This window comes from Pteronotus mesoamericanus, unplaced genomic scaffold (genome assembly GCF_021234165.1).
Source record: "Pteronotus mesoamericanus isolate MK-2021 breed Mesoamerican mustached bat unplaced genomic scaffold, CSHL_Meso_final contig_116, whole genome shotgun sequence".
Taxonomy (NCBI): domain Eukaryota; kingdom Metazoa; phylum Chordata; class Mammalia; order Chiroptera; family Mormoopidae; genus Pteronotus; species Pteronotus mesoamericanus.
The window spans coordinates 1,025,805-1,045,691 of NW_026555027.1; positions in this window are offsets into that span (position 1 = coordinate 1,025,805).

Consider the following 19,887-nt stretch of genomic DNA (forward strand, 5'->3'; position numbering starts at 1 on the left):
TGCCCACAGGCGAGGAGGAGATGACTCTCCCCTTGTCCTAGATGCGTTGTACCTTCTCACCGGGCTCCGCCCACCCACCTTGGACTTCCACACCTCCCCTTCGTCCCACTCCGCTCCTGTCCCAAGACACAGCAACACCTGATGACTCAAAGCCAACGACACCCACTGGGACAAGGGCCACTTGGCGGATGGACCCCCGTTCCACATGCCAGTGCTGAGCCTTGAGCTCCCTCCCCCCACCAGGCAAAGGGAGGCCAGGCAGGAAGGGCCGCCCCCTTTCCTCTCCCCGCTTGTGTGGCAACGAGCGACTTCTCGTTGAAAAGCCATCCCCAGCCTAACCAATTTACGGGGCTGGAGGAGCAGAACACCTTAGTCAGACCAGGAGCCCACTGGGTTCCCGACGCGGACACCCTCAGAATTTTGCACGAGGAGCTACGGGCGCGTTCCTAGAGCTTAAAGCCCTTTTTCTCCTCTCCCGGCCCCACTGCGTGCCGCACACTGAGCGCGGGGCTGAAAGGGCCCGGGCAGCTCCCCGGTGTCCACAGCAAAGCCACCCTCGGCGCCCGGCGCCTCCGCGACCGAAAGGACACAGAAATCTACTTTGCCTCTCTTCATATAACCTTTTTGCTCTTTCCACTCAGCCTTCTCAAGGCGGCCTTCGCAGAAGCTCATGAGAGACACCGGTGTAGTCGCGCCGTGCGAGGCGGCTCAGCAGCCCCTGCAAAACGCCTCCGATAAACCCAAAGTACCTTGGGCGACCAAAGCCTGCATGAGAAAAACGTATTTTGCAATGAACTTCAACTTTCCATTCCTGTCGCTACATGGTGACCAACTCGTCCGCGGCCACCCTGCAGCAGGGGACCAGGGTTCACAGCCGCGATCAGAGCCCCACCGGCTGTCACCAGGCTGAGCGGTCCTCGCACTGAGCCGGGAGCCCTAGGTTAGCGGGACCTGATCAGAAAGACGCTCACTTCAAGCTCCTGACGTAGAACCTCCTAGGAAATGCAGTGTTGTCCTGCCTGGCCCCGCCCCCCGCCCAGCTCCTGCGCCCCCCCCCAGTGCCGCATTCCTGTGCCACCAGGTGGGGGGCGGGGAACAGGGTGAGGGGGTATTAACAGAGCGGAGAGATTCCCCCTCTGTCGCTCCCGTGAGCACTTGAATTCACATCCCATCACCATCCAGCGAGAACTTGGAGCCTGTGAGCATCCATCTAGGAAAACCTGTATCGGCTCAGAAAGGAAGACACATTTCCTTCCCGGCAGTGGGGGCGGGGGGGGGGAGGCAAGGCCAGGATCCCACGCCCTGTTACAACCGCCCCCCCCTTCCCCGTGTCCCAGGAAGCCGGCGACCTGCAGGCTCTGAGCCAAAGCCACCGAGAAGGGCCCCGTCCTGATGGCCTTGTCTCCAAGGTTTCCGCCCGGATCCCTGGACATGGATCCACCGACACGGCAACCACCTCCGCTCTGCGCACCCCCAGCCCCGCTCCGGGTGCCGCGGGTGACTCCGCCACCCGTGCCCGCTCACGGGTGCGCTGCCTGCGATCCGCCTGGGTGAAGCGGCTGAGTGCCTGCTCCTCCTCCCGAGGGTCAGTCCCGCGGGTACTGAAGGCGCAGGGGGCGCGGCTGCTCCGCCGGGGCAGCGCCTCGTGGGGGCTTCGCAGCAGAAGCTGCTCTCAGCAAATTTCTCCCTCCTCATTTTTCCACGTGGTAGTTTTACATTCTCCTCTACTATTTTTCAAATATCCACATTTTTTATAATGAAATGCTGATTTTTGTTTGAATTTACTGTAATAATTCTGTCGCCTAGGGGAGGTTACGCTGTGGTATACACATATATGCTCTAATTAAAAACTCTTTCGTGATGAAGAACCAGTACCCTTCAGAAAACAAACTCCTCTCCTCGCGGCCTTTGTAGGCCCGCCTGAGGCACTCTGTACACTAATTCACTACCGAAAACACGATGTCAGCATGGCTCCGCTGGACATAGCCTTGTGCGTAGTTTCAAGTTCAGTAATTGGAGGAAGACTTTGTTGTATTTCCAAAGCACATCAGTTGGGGACATTAGCTACAAAGCATGTAAAAAATCAATGTGATTTTCTTGAAATTCCAGAAGAGCCAAAAGACCGGTCCACAGTAGAAGTATATTTTATTTTTCAGATATGTCTGTTTTGAAAGCTTGATGAAGGATCACCACAGAGTAAGAGATTTCAGTCAAAGATTTATTCAACAGTAACTGCGCACCATCCATGTGAAATGTGCTCGAGAATCCCCATCACTTGCCATGTACCTCAAGGTTCCCTGATGGTATCGTATTTTCTCCAACCCCCAATCCCCCCAGAACTCACCTAGTCTAAACGCCAGCGGAGCAATGCGGCCGCCTCCCGCAGCCCACCCCGCGCGGGTGAAGCGCCTTCGCGCGCGGTGCCTCCGACCTCTCCGCCTCCGCGGCAGCGTCTGCAGAATCGGGCAGAGGCGCGGGGGACTGAGCGGCCCGCCCGGCGTCGCAGGTGCCCGAGCTGGCGGGCCCCGCGCGCCCGCTGCTCCCGGCCTGCCTCCCTCCCCCAGTGCTGACGGGGCACTGCCCGCTGGGCGCCTGCTGCGGGCGGGGACCGAGGGCCTCGGGCTCCGCGCCAGCCCCCCCTCCGGCCCCCCCCCTGAGGACGGGATCCTGACTCCCACAGCCATAAACAGCCGCCCTGTCTTTTACAGCCCCTATAACACGTCCCTATGAAAACGATGACCTCATTCTCTTTTTAATCTTATTATATTGCTGCCGCATGAGATCATGAATTCACTGAGAACTGGGCCCCTCTGCACAGAGATAATGGCAGGTTAGACAGACAGACACATTTACCGCAGCTACCGCAGCGCAAGCTTTTCCTCTTTCTCTCGCCTCTACATCGGATAATGACGCCTTTCCTGCTACTGAGCACCCAGGAGGCTGGATTTCATTTGAAGAAAGAGTGAGGGGAAGTCACACCTGCACCATATTCTTCCCTCTTTTTCTACCAGACTTTGCAGCATGAAAAGCTGCCGCTCCCTTTGTGCCCCTCCCTGCTCTCGCTATAAATGGCGGGGACCGCAAATGAGGGCGGGGGGCTGACCCCCTCTCCTGCCTCCGCAGGTGCCAGCATCGTCTTCCCGGCCGGGCAGGCTCCCCACTTCGGTTCCCCCCGAGAAGCCGGCAGCCTTTCGGGGCGGTGACGCGCGGCCGCCTGGGCCCTGCAGTCCGGCGCGGCGGTGCCGCCGGCCCCTGCGCTTCGCGGCTTCTGCCCCGTGACCCCCGCCGCAGAGCCGGCGGGACGCCCGCGGCGGCCGGGGTCGGCCAGCCGTCCCCCATTCCGAAGCCGTTCTTCCTGCTGCTGTCGTCCTGCGGTGTCCCCGTCGCCTCTGGGACCCAGAAGCAAACGGCACCGTCTCGCCACAGGAGGCTTTACGTGCATCTCGACCACCCACGCCAGGCCTCTCCTCGCACGTCTGCTGTTAAAAGAACCGTTCCCACCCGGCTTCTGGCCTTGGACGCCTCCCTGTCCTCCCCCGTCGTGTCCAGAATTTGGGGACACGCCCTCCGGGGGGCGCGGAGTCCGCCCCACCTGCGCCGCCCCGGGCCCCTGCCGCGCGCTCCCCTCCCGGACGCCCCTCGGGAGCCCCGCCTTCCACGCCGCCCTTCTCCCTTCTGGTCTCCTCGCACGTGAAATACGCGAGTGTGCATGTGCTGCTTTGTATTTGAGAAAAGTGTGAGGAAACCCGTGGAGGCCCAGGGAAACACAAAGACATTTTGAAAAGGTTAAAAACGGACGTGGCAAAGCTGGGAGGCACGGAGGGCGTCCGGGCGGAGGGAGGACACAGGCGGATCGACTCGAAGGCGCGTCTCATGGGGAAACGGACGTGCCCGGCGGGGACGCCGGTGCCCACGCCCCGGCCCCGGCCCGCGGGGCAGCCAGGAGGGGAAGCGCGCCGTCAGGGGACAGTCGGAACCGCCCCTCCCGCCCGCCGCTGCCAGCGGACCCGGAGCCCAGCAAAGGCCAGCAGGCGCGGGGGGGACGCAGCCCACGGGGGCTGCCGGGGCTGGTTTCTTCCTCCGCTTCAGCAGCCGGGGATGCTCCACCGAGTCTCCAGCAGCCAGAGCGCGAGCGGCCCTGCGCCCGAGGCCGCGATGCCGTGGTCGGCCGCGCCATCGCCGGAGCGCCACCCGCCACAGCCGTTCTTGGGAGCGCGCGCCCGGGCCCCCGCGGCCGCGGCCGGGCCGCCTCCCGTCCTCCAAGGAACGCACGCGCCCAGAGCGGCTCTGGAGGCTTGGGAGTGCGCGTGCCAGCGAGCGGAAGGCGTGCGCGCGGGTGCGGCCCCGCGAGTCTGCACGCTGCCCCCCACCCCGCCAGACCGTCCGTGCAGCCGGGGCCGGGCCCGCCTGCTCAGACCCCGGGCAGCGGGCAGCGGGCAGCGGGCGGCGGCTCAGCTCGCGTCCGCAGGCGCTGCTCCGCCGCCCGAGGGAGCCTCCTTCATTGGCTGCCCTCCCGGGCTTCTCTCTAGTTAATAGCGAGCCCGGAATAAAATGACTTCTTTTTCATCACCCAGTTCTAATAAAAATCTAACTTTCCTGTGACTCACGACCTCGCACAGACCAAAACAGTGCTTCATCCTCATCAAGTGGAGTGGCTCTGACCGGGAGTGTGCGCGAATGTGTGGTGTGTGTATGTGCGTGTGCACCCTTGCTGGACAAGCCTAGTATAACTGATGTCATTATTCTCATTTCATAGAAACAGAATCTGCGGGGGATGCGTTCCCAGCCCCCCAGCGCAGGCCTGAGACGTGGACGGTCCCCTATGCATGTATGCGTATGTGAGTGTGTGTAGACACACCACATTCTTTCCTTTTCCCCAAAAGGAAGCCCCTCGCGTCCTCTCTGGCGCACCTGACTCGCCAGCACCCACTGCGCTTGTGCTTTGGGGTCATGACTCAGTAAACAGCGTCACTTGAACACAAGCCCTGTGATGCCAGACAGTCGCCCTGACGACCGGCTCCCGGCGGCCGCACCTAGAGCGTGGAGAGGGGACAACGGGAGAAGGCGCGTCCTGCGGGGGACAGGGTGGGACAGCGCAAGGTTGCATCATGCTACTCAGAGCGGCGCACAGTTTAAAACGGAAGTTGTTTATTTCTGGAATTTTCCATGTAATGTTTTGGGACCACGGTTGACCGGCGTAACTGAAGCCGCAGAAGGCGGCGCTCCAGGGGAAGGAGGCCGCTGCACCGCGGACCCGGACCCAGCCAAGGGCCTGTGGCCGGGCCGGGCCCCGCTGCGGGGTGACAGACGCGGGGCTCGGTCCGAGGCCACTCCCGGCAGCGTGGGACCGCCGGGGGCAGGCGGCGCCGACCAATGAGCTCTCGTTCGAACCATCACATGCCGCCCCGCACGCTTCGTGAATTTCCAACCTCCATGCCTCGTTTTTTTATATTAACAGGTCGCTTCTCACATTTCACTTTGACCTTCATAGGTTTGTATAAACCGAATGCAAGCTGATCATTTTAACTCTGCTTCTGGGCAGTCCGAGGGCCCCCGAATAAACCAAGTGCCTTTAATATCTGCTCCCCACATAATCCTGCTCTAGGTTTTGTCCCCTGAGGTCAGAACTGCCTACTACCCTCCTCCCCAAAAGAAAAGGCAGGTAAAATAGGTTTAAGAGAGAATTAATATGGCTGTTTATAAGTGTTTTAATTCTGGACATAAGCCTGTGTTAAATTATATTAACTTTATTTCATGATCATATAAAATTAAGCCATAAAATAAAAGGCATCTTGAGGCTTAGATTTTCATCATTATATGTGCCCCTTCCCATCAAAAGAAAAGTCCCAATCTACACCGAATCCTTTAAAATTCTGGCTCCTTCCATGTGGCAGACTCTTCTCTGCCTTCTCCCCGGACAGGTTCATAATAACAAATTCTCTTGCTCGAGTTTAATGGGATCCTTCCCTCGACAGTCGCAAAACAAATCAATTCAACTCACAGACATGCCCCGCATGCGCCACAGGGAGCCACCGTGAGGCCCAAGCGCCCAGGGAGGGACCCGGGCGCCGGCGCTCGGAAGGGGCCTCCGTGCCGGGTGTGCCACGCTCTGTAGCCACTGTCCCTAAGCCCTTAACGCCTCTGTCTTTCTGCCTGTGGTTTGTGACTGAAATCTGCGGGGACTGGGGGTGCCTTCTCCCGAGCCGCCCCACCTCCCAGGACAGGTCGCCAGGCTCCCAATGCCCTCCCTGCCCCGCGCCTGCCACCGCCGCAGCCTGCGCAGCCCAGGCAGAGGCGTGGGAATGGCTGGGGTCCAGCCCCTGCGGGGTCCTCGCACCCGCGAGCACACGGCGCAAAAGAGCAACCAGAAAGCACCGTCAAGGGCAAAAGAGCCCGCGGGACACAGGACGCCGACTTCTCCCTTCCTTTTAAACAAAAGTCACCGGATGTGCAGACCCTGGAAGCTGCGTGGCCGGGCCGGGCCAGGACGCCGAGAACCGAGAGGTGCCGCAGGAGGCCATGAGCCAGGCCCCGGGGCCCCGCCGACGCCGCGGGACGTCGTTCCCGGCCCTGCGTCCCGGTGCGGCCCACCCGCCTAGCCGCTTGCCTCCGCAGCGGCAGGTCCGTGGAGAGCCAGCTCGCCCACCCGCGTGGTGCTCCGTCCCCCAACCCCCAGTCCGCCGCCACGGCGCGCATCCCGGCCTTCCCGGGGGCCCTGGCCAGGCAGCGGGGGCGGCAGGCACCGCGGCTCCACGCCCAGCATCGGCCCCCATCTCCTCGCTGAATCTCAGCGAGTCGTCTTACGGGCCCCTCGGGATACACGAGTCCCCCAGAACACAGCTGACCCAGCATCTGCATTCGCCGGTAACACACAGCTGTACTGGCTCCTGCTCTTGGCGCAGTATATTCTGAAATACACTCCTGCATATATTCTTAACTTCATCTACATTAACATCCCGCGATGCTACTGTAACTATGTCTTAACATTTTGATAAAGAAGAAAACAGACAAGACCGCGCACTCAGAGAATGAGCCAGCCTTGGAAGTGTGACTGCACGTGTCCGGGGGCATTTCGTACAATGGTTCATCAGCAGAAGTCAATGCCACGCGCAGTGCGACTGGGCTTCGCATCACGGCCAAGTCGCAGCGCGGCGGCTTCGCGCGCACAGGTGCGGGCGCCGGGCGCTCGTGGGGGCCTCCCGGTCCGTCGGGTGGGAGGGGTCCCCGCTGATACCAACTGGCTTCCCTGCACCCGCTCACCCCTGCGTCGTCCAGAAACGATCGGGTCGCCTCTCACAGAAAGAGAAAAACTCCCCAGCAGGAAAATCGTGGATGCTCAAAATATTAAACAGTGGCTTTAAGGATTAAAATTAGTTTATCCCTGTACAAATATCATGAATGAAGTAGCACCGTTACTTTAATCCTGGTTTTACAGAGAGGAAAAAACAAGACCCAAGAAGAACGGGTTTTTCTCAAAGTCTCCCTGCTCCTCAGCAGCCACTTACCCAGCAGCCCCCGGGCCCGTAGCGCCTCCTCAGATCCCTGTCACACGAGGCGGCTCCCCAGCGTGTCACCGAAGACTCTCACAGCTAGACGGTGGCCGGTCCCCAGGATATCTGTACCAACGAGAAACAGTCCCAACTGCTGGAGCTGCCCCGCCCCCGCACCGCAGTGCCCACGGGCGCGGCGCACCGCGGCCCCGGAGGGACGTCACCGTCGACACTGGGTTCCTCGCTGAGTCGCCCCGGGGGCGGGGGGGGTCTTGCAGCAGCAGCCGTGCATCTGGGCTCTTTCTCCAGCCCCAGCTCCTGGGGGGCCGGGGGCTCACGCAGGGCCGTGCAGAGGGGCCGCACCACCCCCCCGCAGGCCCCCAGATGCCCCGACGGGATGCCTGCCACAGCGCTGGCCGTCGCCCACCCCCGGGAAAGCCAGGCCTCTGTCAGCGAGGCGACGCCGCGTGGGTCCCGCTCCCGCCTGCGGCCTCTACGGTCGCGTCCCCGGCGCCCGACAGCCTACGTCCCCCTTCAGCTTCAGTGCCCTCCAATCACCCTTCCCCATCATCTCTGGTTTTGACGCCTCTCTGGGTTTTTGTCCCAAAACACCTCCTGTGCCACTATTAGAGCGATTATGTCTATGACCCAGGCTGCTGGTAACAGGGACGCCAGCGAACCGACTCCCTATACAAATTAGTTTATCCCTGTATAAATATCATGAATGAAGTAGCAGTTATTTTGATCCCGGTTTTACAGAAAGGAAAAAATTATACCCAAGAAGAACGGGCTTTTCCCCGTCTCCTGCTCCTCAGCAGCTACTTACACAACAGCCTCCAGGTCCGCGGAAAACAAATCACACAAGTATGTGCACTTTGGCGGGTTTCCAACCGCCCACGGCCTGTCCCTGATGTGGAGCCGCGGGCGGGGAAGGGAGCGCAGTCAGGCCTAGCGAGCGGCCGGCTGCCCCGCGCACGCGACAGGGTGGGCGCCAGGCGTGGCCACACAGCACACGCACCCTGCCTTCAGGTCCCGGCTCCAGCATGTCCGATCTATAGCGTCTCCGGCAATTCCCTCAGCTGTCCTGTGACGCAGTTTCCTCATCTGTAAGCTGAGTGTCATGAGCAGGAAAGTTGTTGAAAGCATTCACATTCACACCATTTAGGAGAGCACCTGGCATATGGTGAGCGGTATCTAAGAGACATATAGAAATAGATGGAAGGCAGGAAGGAAGGAAGGCAGGAAGGCAGGAAGGAAGGAAGGAAGGAAGGAAATGGATGATCTTTTCCTTGGAGTCTAGAACTGTCTCTTAAATCATTAACTCTATAGCCCCTCATCAAGTCCAACATCATAGTTTATAAACGTTTGATGAATGACTGTTTATAGTTCAGAATCTAATACAGAGAGTGGCTCAGAGAGGGTGAATTTTGGTCTTTTCTCAAAGCACTGACACACACGCGCGCGCGCGCGCACATCCTACCCGCCCTCTGATTTGAATCTCAAATTCATTCAATGCTAGAAGGTATCTCTCCAATGTGATGAGGTTTCTAAAACTAATACTACTTAATCTTTCCCTTTATTATGGAAACTATCGTTTCTATATCCAGAATTATTGTCTTCAAGGCTTTTCATTTCGATGCTATTCTTGGCGTAGAGAACCCCAGGGTATGACCACGAGGAGCGACACGCAGGCCTTAGCTTTCCTCTGTCCCCGACGCCAGAGTCCCGCCCGCGAGCCCCCGGACAGTGGCAGGGCTGCCCTCGGCCTCCGGCCAGAGCCGGCGGGGCCAGCCTGCTCTTCGGGCAGAAGTAAATGGCAGAGGGGCTCCTTAGGCCAAGGCGTCTAACCCCTTGACTCCTCCATTTCTTCATTATGACTATGGCCTCTTAGCTGGACAAAGCAAACAGAGCGCGGCCACCTAAATCCGCTCCGGCACAGGCAGCATTCCGGTTCTTCCTGTCGCTCTGAACACTGCCATGGAAACGGCTTTTTTCCAGTCAGTGCTAACATTCAACACATCTGATCATGTGATGCTGAATTATTCCTGTACACCCCCCACCCTTTTCTTCGTCTACGTTTGTATCCGCATGGATCTAACCATGGACCATCTGCAAGCCGATCGCTGTGACTGGTGCACAGACACGCCGTGTGTCCCCTGGGAAGCACAGAATGTCCTGGCTGCTGCCAGGCTTTTAAACAGTTAAATTAGGGAAGACTAAAAAAGGGGCAGCAGGCTCCCTCCAGGACCTCCTCGTGGTAAAGAAGCGTCCGTAACCAGAGAACAGAGGCCCGCCGCGCCTCACACACAGGACCTCAAGTCCTCGGCTACTTGTAGAAATTCTTTGCTATTCGGTCATGATTAGTAAACTTTGACAAATTCTACCCCCTGAAGAGTAGCCATCCCTTTTCCATGCTTCCTGAAGCCAAGCGTGTTTCTGCATTTGTTCCTCGCATTTTTTTCTCTCTCAAACAGCTTTACAATGTCCATATCTGAATTAATTTGCTCGGTTGTCTTCCCCAGCGACAGCCCCTACTACACTTACAGGAGCTGGAGCACGCGGCCCAGAGCCCTGCGGTGGCCCCAGGCCCCCAGCTGGGGACTCGCCTTCCGGCAAAGCTCGCCCCTCGAGGGCCGTCGTCTCCCCTCCCCCCAGGCACCTCCGAGGTTTCCATTTCCCGTGCTCAACCACGGTCCAAAGATATTAAATGGAAAATTCCAAAAATAAACAACTTAGAACTTTCAAAGGGTGCGCCTTTCTGCGTGGCTGATGAACCCCAGGCCGGCCCACGCCAGCCTGCCTGGGACGTCCGTCACCCGTGTGCCCAGCCTCCCCGCCCTGGACGCCACCCGCCCCCTGGCGACCGAGGAGCCACCTCAGCAACTGGCTGGACCGTCATGGTGTCGCGGTGCTTGCGCTCATGGTCCCTGGTTGTACGGTGCCCAAGGCCAGCTTAAGCTCCCCCACCGGAGGGCACGCGCAGGACAGGCGCAGGGCCTGCAGGGCTCCGCCGGGGCCTCCCAGCCCCTCCCCCGAGGCCAAGGACGGACCGCTGTGGGCGGGGGCCTGTGACGGCCGGCCGAGCCGTGGGGCACGTGGAAGTGATGCGACTCGCTCCCAGGGGTGCCCCGCCTCGCACAGGAAACGTGAGGGACCCTGCTGATACCGTGAAGATCCCTAATGGGTTGAATTCCAGGTAATCAAACGGGAGAGGATCCTGGGAGTGGCTCCTGGAATCGGGAGACACCCGGCAGCGCCCCCGCCTCCCTCCACTGCTGGCGCCGAGGGAGCCCACGCTGCCCCAGGGCCGGGGCAGGGGACCAGGCCGCCCCCGCGGGACCCGCGGGTGAGAATGCGGCGCGTCCTCGCCGTGAGACGCCGACCATCGGCCCGGCAAGGGGCTGCCAGCCTCCTGGCCTGCTGGCTGCTGACCGACGCATCTCGTTGTAAGCCACCGGCGCGTGGGGATCTGTCACACGGCCACAGATAATTGACAGACACGCACGCCCTGGGGAGCTGCGAAGCCGGAGCACGGGCGTTCTCCGTCTCCCGTCACCAGATGTAATTTTTAGGAAGCTCCTCCTTCACCTTCTTCATCAGTGGCCACGCACCCTCCTCCTCTCGCCCACGACGCGCCTGGCTACGGGGCCTGGACTCACGTGTTCACCCCTGTGCCGGCCAGTCCTTCCTGAGCCTCGCCCCTCTGCTGAGGCGGTCGCGATCCCCACCAAGGTCGCCGTAGTTACACTCACGGTCGAACCTGACTCGTGTTCTGAAATAATTCCTGTATTATTTTATGAAGAATCAGAAAACGAGAAGGATGGAACCAGGGGAATATACGCTCTTACTTCCAGGGGCCTCATTACACTTCGCCTGAAGAGCTTTCTATGATAATTCATCATTAGAAGGTAATGAACGCAACCTGGCGCCAGGAAGACTTTGAAGTTCGGGAACGAAGGGGCGAGCGGCCGCGTTTCTCCTTGTGTAGGACCCTGGAGGGGCCATTTCTGTCTGCTGGACTGTGGAGTGTTATAACTCTCCCCTGAAATTCTATTATCATCGGACGATTTCGATGATATGCAGATGGTTGGACCTCGGAGCGCGATCAGCCCGGCCCTCGGAGCTGCATTTCATTCTCACAACACTCTTACGAGACAGGCCCCGTTAGTCCCTGCAATTTATTTTCTAAAATACAGTTTGGAGAAGAAAGTAAATTTTCAAGATCACAGATCAAATAACTGACAGAGAAAAGATTAAAACTTCGAAATCAGAATTCTCACGCTAGATCCTGAAATTTTAATCAATATATGCCAAATAAATTTAGGCATAGAAATGTCCAGTTTTAATGAACTAAAATCACTATTTCTTGTAATGGAAGATTTTAATGGTGATTGATGTTTCCTTCCAGATTCATCTAGAAGACAGAGGTTCCCATGAATCAGGTATCACAAATCCCATGTGGCAATAAATACATCATTTTTCCTTCTCCTCTCCTCATTGCTTTCCAAAGAATTTTTCATGCACACCGATACCTATTTAATTTACATAATTCTATCGTAAATCTCACTAAGTGAAAACGCACACGGTCGCGGCGCCCTTCCTGAGCGCCCCTGCTCAAAGGTGACCACAGCGCACGACGTGGCGTCTCCGGCCCAGGCCTTCGCGAGCGGGGGCGGCGGAGGGGATTCCTCTGTGGGGAAAGGACTGCTCCTTGGGTTAGAAATGGAACTTGGTCGGTTATTTTACCTTCAGTAAAGAAAAGGAAGATCCCAGGAGCGTAACCTGGAGGGCGGCTGCAAAGAGGACTAAACTGCTCAGCACATTAAAGGCGAAAGGGACGGAGTGCGGGCAGGGAGGGCGGCGGAGGCAGGGTGTCCGCAGTCCTCCGCGGCCTCCTGCCACGGCCGGAGGAGCACACACCCGGGGCTGCGGCTCTGCGGGCTGTCGCAAGCGGGAAAGGCCGGGCAAGCCCCTCGGCGCCGGGAACGACGCACCCGCGCCCCTCCTCCCGGCCGCGGCCCGGTTCTCCTCCCAAACGGAAGACCAAAGCGCCATCCACGGCGCGTTTTTAAATTTCACAGACACAGAATCCTATTCACCCATCTTTTGTTCATTGTATTCAAATTTTGCATTTTTGTCTGTTGTGTTCAAAGCAACAGGTGCAAAGCTTTCCCACTTGGCGTCCACCGAGGCGTTGTATTTCCATCGCGGCCTCGTCTGCAGGGCCCGGCAGAACTGAGGCCGCGGGAGCGTGGCCGGAGGCGTCACAACGCACATGCGATGGTTTGTGCCTTTAATCTGAACATCCCACCTAAAACAATGTCACAGGGCGCGCTTGAGGGTGAGGCTGAGATGCCGCAGGACTGCGTGCTTACGATTTTGTAATAAAGGATTTTGTAATAAAAGGGGGGCTTACGATTTTGTAATAAAGGATTTTGTAATAAAAGGGGGCGTTATTTGTGCCAGACTCTCCACCAAAATACCGTGTTTCGCTCGTGCGCTGCACTGTGCGCGGCCCTTGGAGCCGCCGCAGGTCTCGGCCATTGAAACCAGCACCTGCTGGGGATATTCCTGTGCGCGTCCTTTTGGGAACACGTGCACGCGCTTCTCTTGGGAACGGTCTTTGGAGCAGGACGGCTTGACCGCGGGGCGCGCACAGGCTCATTCTTAAAGACACCGCCGACGGGCCTCCCAGGACGGTGCCGCCCCAGACTCAGACTGGCTGGGGCAGAGGCAGGACTGCGCCCACCCACGCCCCCGGTACCTGGCTGCCCTCTGCCGCCTGCACCGCGTGGCCCGCGGGCGGGTGAGGCCCCCCGGCGGCAGCTCCCATGTGCATATCCCTAATGACCGACGAGGACAGGCACGCTTTAAAATGTTTGTTGGCTATTGGAATTGCCTCTCTGGCCAACGGCCCCAGTCTTCATTTTTCTCCTGGGTTCTCTTTTTCTCCCGATAAAGCTGTAACTTTTACATATTGTGGACACAAGTCCTTCATCAGACATAAAGGGACATTGTCAATATGTCCTAGCGGCCTGTGACTTGCCTCCTTCTCGTTAACTGCTCTCCAGGCTGCTTTTGGGAACATCAACAATCAAACACAACATTCCCACGGTGACGCATCGGATGCCCAAGCCACGCGCCCACCGGAGGCGGTCTGGCGAGACCCCACGCATCATCTGAGCGTCAACACCGACGTCCGCCTCCAGGAAGGCCTCCGGGGCCCCCACCCGGACTCCCACGGCCCCCTCTGAGGCCGCAGCCCCTTGTGGCCTGGGTCGTGACCCCCACACGTCACGTCACCCTTCGCTCTGGGGTCACCGGCCTCCGTCGCTGAACCCGACCTGCTCACCAGGGCCGCCCTTACGTTTCCTTTATTCCGAAGTCCTGCCCGATGTCCGACTCAAAGGAGGCGCTGGGCAAGCGCAGCTGAACACGTGAAAGAATGGATGAGAAAAATAAATCGATCGCTTCATGGGAGACTCCGACCGTATTTAAGACCCTTCCAAGTCTGATATTCCATGTTTACTATTTCAATATAGAGATTAAAAAGTCAACAGTAATAGTTAAAACAGCGGCAAATATTAGCAACTGCCTCGGATTATGAATCTCCCCCACCCAGTCGGTGCACGCTTTCCTCAAGGCCCCAGGAGCACCGCTTTGTTGCTCGCTCTTCTCCTTCTACATGTCAACAGACAGGCTGGTATTGGAGATCAAGCCACTGATAAGATCACTCAGTGCTTCACCGTCAGACCCAGGACAGGCCTTTTTAATCTAATGTTAGCTGTTTTCCTTAATGTCTCAAAACAAGAGAAAGATGAATAAAATCATTCATTCCTGAGTTTTTTTAATAAAGCTTATATTCTCTACATCTTTGAAGCAACAAAAGATGACTTCTTCCTTCTACACCCCAAATTCTTTTTCTTTCCTTTCTGAGCTTCATCCCTGCCCTCAAACCACAAACACTTCTAATTAACCCCCGTAATGAGCTCTTACATTTGCTGCAAACACCACTTCAGACCCAGCGCTGTGTTCTCACAACAACACTACGCTGGTCTCTGGTTTTGGGGGGTGGGGGGCATTATTTCTATGATGAGGAGTCAGGCAACGTTAGAAGTTAGGGACCAGAACAGTGATTTTTCTAGCAGTTTTAATTCTAAGTCTTATGCACTGAAGTGTAAGCTCGCGGCCTCCGCGCTGGAGCCGCACCGCCTGCTCGGGGCGCCCTCAGGCCTCGGTAATAGTCGGGGGCTGCGACTCCTCCTTTCCACAGTAACCTTCGGAGGTATCAGTCCTTCCAGACCCCAGAATTCATTACACTTGTATTATCCACTGCCATCCGCACAAAGCAGATTTTACGGCAATGATATTTGCAACTTTTTTTTTGCTTGCTTTTCTGCAGCCAGACGACTGATGAGCATTTATCAAGCACATACATCGTAAAAGGCGTTAGGCTATGGAACCGTAGAAGGGTGTCCGTCTGCCGTGCTTCCCCTCCTGCCCGAGGGGCTCCCCCGGGCCCGCCCACCCTCTGCCTGCGACAGGCACGCCCCCCTCCCCGCCTCCCCTCTTCCTCACCACGCCCCTCCCGCCTGCCCCTTTCCGGGGCAACCGCTCTGGTGGAAGCTCCGATGGTGACCCAGGTTCCCGTTTAACGCCACCTCCAGTTTCCTGACAACACGCTTTTCTAGGTCCAAGGCTACTTCTCGGAAGAATCTTGATTTTTCATTGGCTTCTCTTTGGGATTTACTTGAGCACAAAGTCACTTTCTGTTTCCTCAACAGAAATGCACTTCCCTTTCTCATACCTTCTTTCATCAAAAACACATATCCCACGTTTCCTGCCCACGAAGGTGTTGACACTAGGATTTCTAGCAGCCTTCATTACATATATTATAGCTCTTAACCCTTAAAATATTCCATTCCTAGTGAAAAATAAGTAAACAATTATGGACTGGTGAATTTAGTTCTCTACAGTAGAAAGCCAAAAGTAAATAACGTATGTTCAGTAATTAATATCTGAGCATTTTATCTTGTTTAGAGAATAATCTAGATATTCAATAAAATTCTGTTATTTAATTTAACTTAGCAAAACTCTAAAGTTTTACGTTCCCCAAAAGGTTTGGGGGTTCTTGTGTTTAAGCACACGCACCGTAAGACACAGCCACGGCGCCCGGAGCTCTCCTCCCGTGTTCGCCTGTCCTGGAGCCTTCACTCGGGCTGTGTTTAAGCCGCCACCACGGAAGCCCCCGGGACAGAGACAGGGTTGGCACCGTCTCACGAGAATTCTTCTGCTGACAAATTTTGAAAAAGAGGTAACATGGCCTTGACTCATAAACGCAGGTAAAATAAAAATACATTTAAGTCGGTAACTCCAAAGGCACGCCTGTTTCCATTAAACCCGCAAACTTAAACTGATTTTAATTCTGAGTATTTCCTCAGACCACATTAACCTGAAAAGCATTTGGGTTAGTTTCTACGATATTTCTGAGAATTTTTAGGAATACTTAATTCATACAAGCACTCAGGTTTCCTTCAGCCCGTGAAGCAGATCTCTTTCCCACGTTAATTCTGGCAATACCATCTAGAAGTAGAAAAATGCCAGCTCCATAACCTATTTACAGACGGACACACAGACTGCTGCCGACCGACCTCGGAGCTTCCATTTTAAATACTGCAGTCACATCCTGGGTACAAAACTCCAAAGAACAGTTGGATCTGAATTGTATTTCTGACACTGGTGCTAAGTAAGGTTTCCTGCTCAGTTGGCCAAGACTTGGTCTGGTTTCCCTTGATTTTGTTTTCACTAAGGGTTTTCACATGAAGGCCGTGCAGATCCTTTCGGAGCCTGTTTCGGAGCCGTTTACCTCTGAGAAGCTGCTGTACCCACTGAACACCGCCCCCCGTGGCCTCGGAGCCGTGGGGTCCCCTGGAAGGGCGCCCCTGAAGGCGGGCCTAGCCAAACCAAGCTTCCCCGGAAAGGCCACCGCATCTGTATATAGCGTACCCAAAACTTCACCCGGTTTTCCAGGAAGGCACAAGACGCTGGTCCAAGGGCCAGGTGGGACCCGCCTCGCCTTGGCCCCCTGAAGTGTCTGAACTCCCAAGGGCCTGTCCCCCAACAGCCACTCGGGACACGAGGAGCCCTGTCTTCCCCGCCTGGGACAGAATGGCGGCGTCTGAGGCGTCCACAGACAGAGAGGAAGCCAGCGAGGGAGAGCTCACCAGGACGGGCGACGACCTCGTTCAAAGTAAAACAAAACTCCAGGGAAAGGCAATGAGCTCAGGATGCAGAGAGGGCAGAGCCTGGGTCCAGGGGAGCCCTGGCCCTCGGAGGCGGGAGGGCGGGACAGCCTGAGCTCGGGGCTCCGTGGGGGCCGCCCCCACTGGCGCACCGGCCTCGCGCTGTCCGCTGCGCTCAGGGTCTGATCCCCAAACAATGTGACTCTCAGAATTGGACGGTCACTTATTTTACCAGCAACCTGGGTTTACGTGGGACTAGCAGAAGAACTGCAATTCAGGACGTGCAAACGCTAGCAAAACTCCTCAGCGGGTCAGGCAAGCACGGGGAAGAGGCAGGGAGCTGGGAGATGCGGTTTTGAACGCAAGTCCGTTGGAGGAAAACGAGAGGTCAGGAAGGTGCGATGTCTCCTACTGGCTGGGCCCCGGCGGGGGGGGCGGTTGTTTCCGGTGAAGCCTGGAGGGGCCGCCTCCTGCTGGGGCCTGTAATGGAGGCCCCCCTGCGGTCCGTCATGCCTGGAGGGGGAGCACATGAGGGCTCCCCCTCCTGGCCTCCGACTCCGCTATATTTTTTTATTCTTCATTCAATCCGCTGGGGCGACAGCAGTGAGTGAAATGATTAAGGTTTCACGTGGACATTTCCACGACCCAGGGTCTGCAGGTCGCGTTGGGTGCCCGCCACCCCAGGTCGAGCCACCTCCCGCCACCACCCACCTGGACAGCATCTTAAACTCTGCCGCACTCGCCCGAGCCCCAGGCCCGGAGCCCCGCTTCGCAGCGCCGCCGGCAGCGGCCACCGGCAGCGGCCACCGGCACCCGCGGGCCCCCGCGCCCGGAGGTGCCTCCTGCAGACGCCTCTGGAGCCTCACCCGCCTCAGCCGCGTGCTCGTCCCTCGCCGCAGTCCCATCGCTCCTGCATTATTGCTGTACGTTATTTGATCTTTCTAGCACCGAGCCACCTTGCAAACCATTCACACAATTTTTCTACGAGTCTGGGCGTGTGTCCTCGCTAATTCAACACTGCCTGTCCCCACGCCAGAAGCAGCGCCAAAGTCACAGGGAACCTTCGAGAGGTCACTGCACGAGATAAAAGACAAGGAATTCCTGGCCTAGAGCATTTGAAACGACGCTGTGAAGAAGGCAAAGTTTTAAGAAATGCAACTGGTTTGGCAGCAGACAGGCGCCGGCGGCGAAGGGAAGGAGAGGGGGATGGAAGGTGGGCGCGACTCTCAGGGCCGCGCCGCTCGGCCGCGGGGCATCACGCCGGCGCTTGCTACTTCTTTCTTTACGGTTCCGGTGATTCCTGCTGTGTGCGCGCTCCCTGGGATCAGGGGACATTTCCCACAGTGCACAGAAAGGACACGCCCCGCCGACGCGCCCAGGCAGCGACAGCGGCTCCGACCAGTAGCAACAGCTCTGACAGGTGCCTCCGCCGGGTGTTCCACACCCAGCAGACGCTCCTGGAAGGACTGACCCAGTTATTAACTGTGCGCCTCTGGCTACGGCTGGAACCACTGCAGTCCCTCATTACCAACACAGCGGGCGGTCCCTGGATCACTACGTTGCCACCCGAACGTAACAGCAAGCGGGGCGCCTCGGCCCAGTGCGCGCGCTGCCTGCCAGGCGCGGCCCTGCAGACCCCGCAGCCGGCCGCCTGTACCACAGCAGCTCCGGGTCGCCAACTCACTGGAAGGGCTAAACGTGTGGGGGAGCCCAGACTCAACGACCGCGGCTCATTTCTTCTCTCCAGGGAGGCCAGTGCGGGGCCGTGTCCCAGGGCAGCGCGGGGCAGGGCGCCCGGGGAGGGCGGCGCGGAGGCCCAGCCGCACGGCCGCGGGCGCTGGAGGAACGGGAAGCGCTTCCGGCCGCTTCCCGCCGCCGCCCCGCCCCGAATCAGGGCCAAAGGGCCGACGACGGGCCACGCCTCACGGCCACTGTGCCGTGTGTGCCAACTGCGTCACTATGCCGGGTTTTCCAGGAGAAGGTGACAGCGGTCTTTTGCATATGATGTGAACAAAAAAGAATTATCTCCAAGAGGCGCCCCCGCGCCGCCAGAGCTGTGAGATGTCTGTGCGGCGCTGAGGGGCTCGAAGCGAACTGCATCTCTTCTCTCTTTTCTGCAGGAGGGAAAGCTCCGCTCGGTGTTGAGCCCACACCAGATAAAGAACCACCGATGGAGACGGGCGCGCACGAAGTGAAAACCGGAGGGAAAGCGCCCCCACACGAAGGTGCGCCCCCACCTCCCCGCGGCTCTTCCCGGGGACTCCTCCGGACTCAGCGACAGCGCCGCCCGCTGTGGCCGATCAGACGAGGTCTCTGCTTCTCGCGGCCCTGGGAGCCACCGTGCTGTCTCATCGCCTTCCCGGACTGTCTCCTGTGGACCAGAAGCAACGGCGAGGAACTGCCAGAGGCCCGCCAAACAGCGCGGCACAGACCGGAGAAACGGGGGCGCGCACCGGGCGGGGGCGCAGAATCGCACCGGCAGAGGCCACCTTACATTCCGTGACGCGGGGCAGCGCCGAGGGCACCGTCAGGACCTCTGCGGCCATCTGCGGCCCAGCTGGTGGCGACACGCGCCCCCGGGCCCACGAGCCCCCGCGGCACCTCGCCCGCCGCACCCCGCGCCCCGCTCCCGCCCCCGCGCCTGGTTGCCAGCGGCGCTCGGTCCTGGGGGCGGACACCCGTCCGCCGTCCACTCCTGGGCCGGCGCACAGCGGGTCTGCCTCCGCTTAGGCGGACAGCGAGGCCGCTGTGCAGCATTAAGCCTGGTTTTGCGTGGACATGCAGTCTCCTTTCTTAGGCTGCGCGCCCGAGAATCGAGCGGCCGGGTCACAGGCTACCCCAGTTTCCATACGGCGGAGCAGCCGTCAGCGGGTCTCCCAAAGGGCCTGCCCACGGCGGCGCTCCCTGGCCCTGTGCGCGGGCGCCCGTCTCTCCTCCGCCCCCCGCGCCGCGCGTCCTCTGACTGAGGGGACCATCCTGCTGGCGGGCGGCACGCCACCGCGCACCGGGGTTCGGCCTGCGTCTCCTCTCTCCGAGGGCCCGCGCTGCCGCCGTCCCTCCACGTGCTCGGCGGCCCTTCCCACGCTTCCTCCGCGAAGTGTCTGTTCAAATCTTAGGCCCGTTTCCGTTAGTTTGTCTCTCGCGATTGAGCTTCA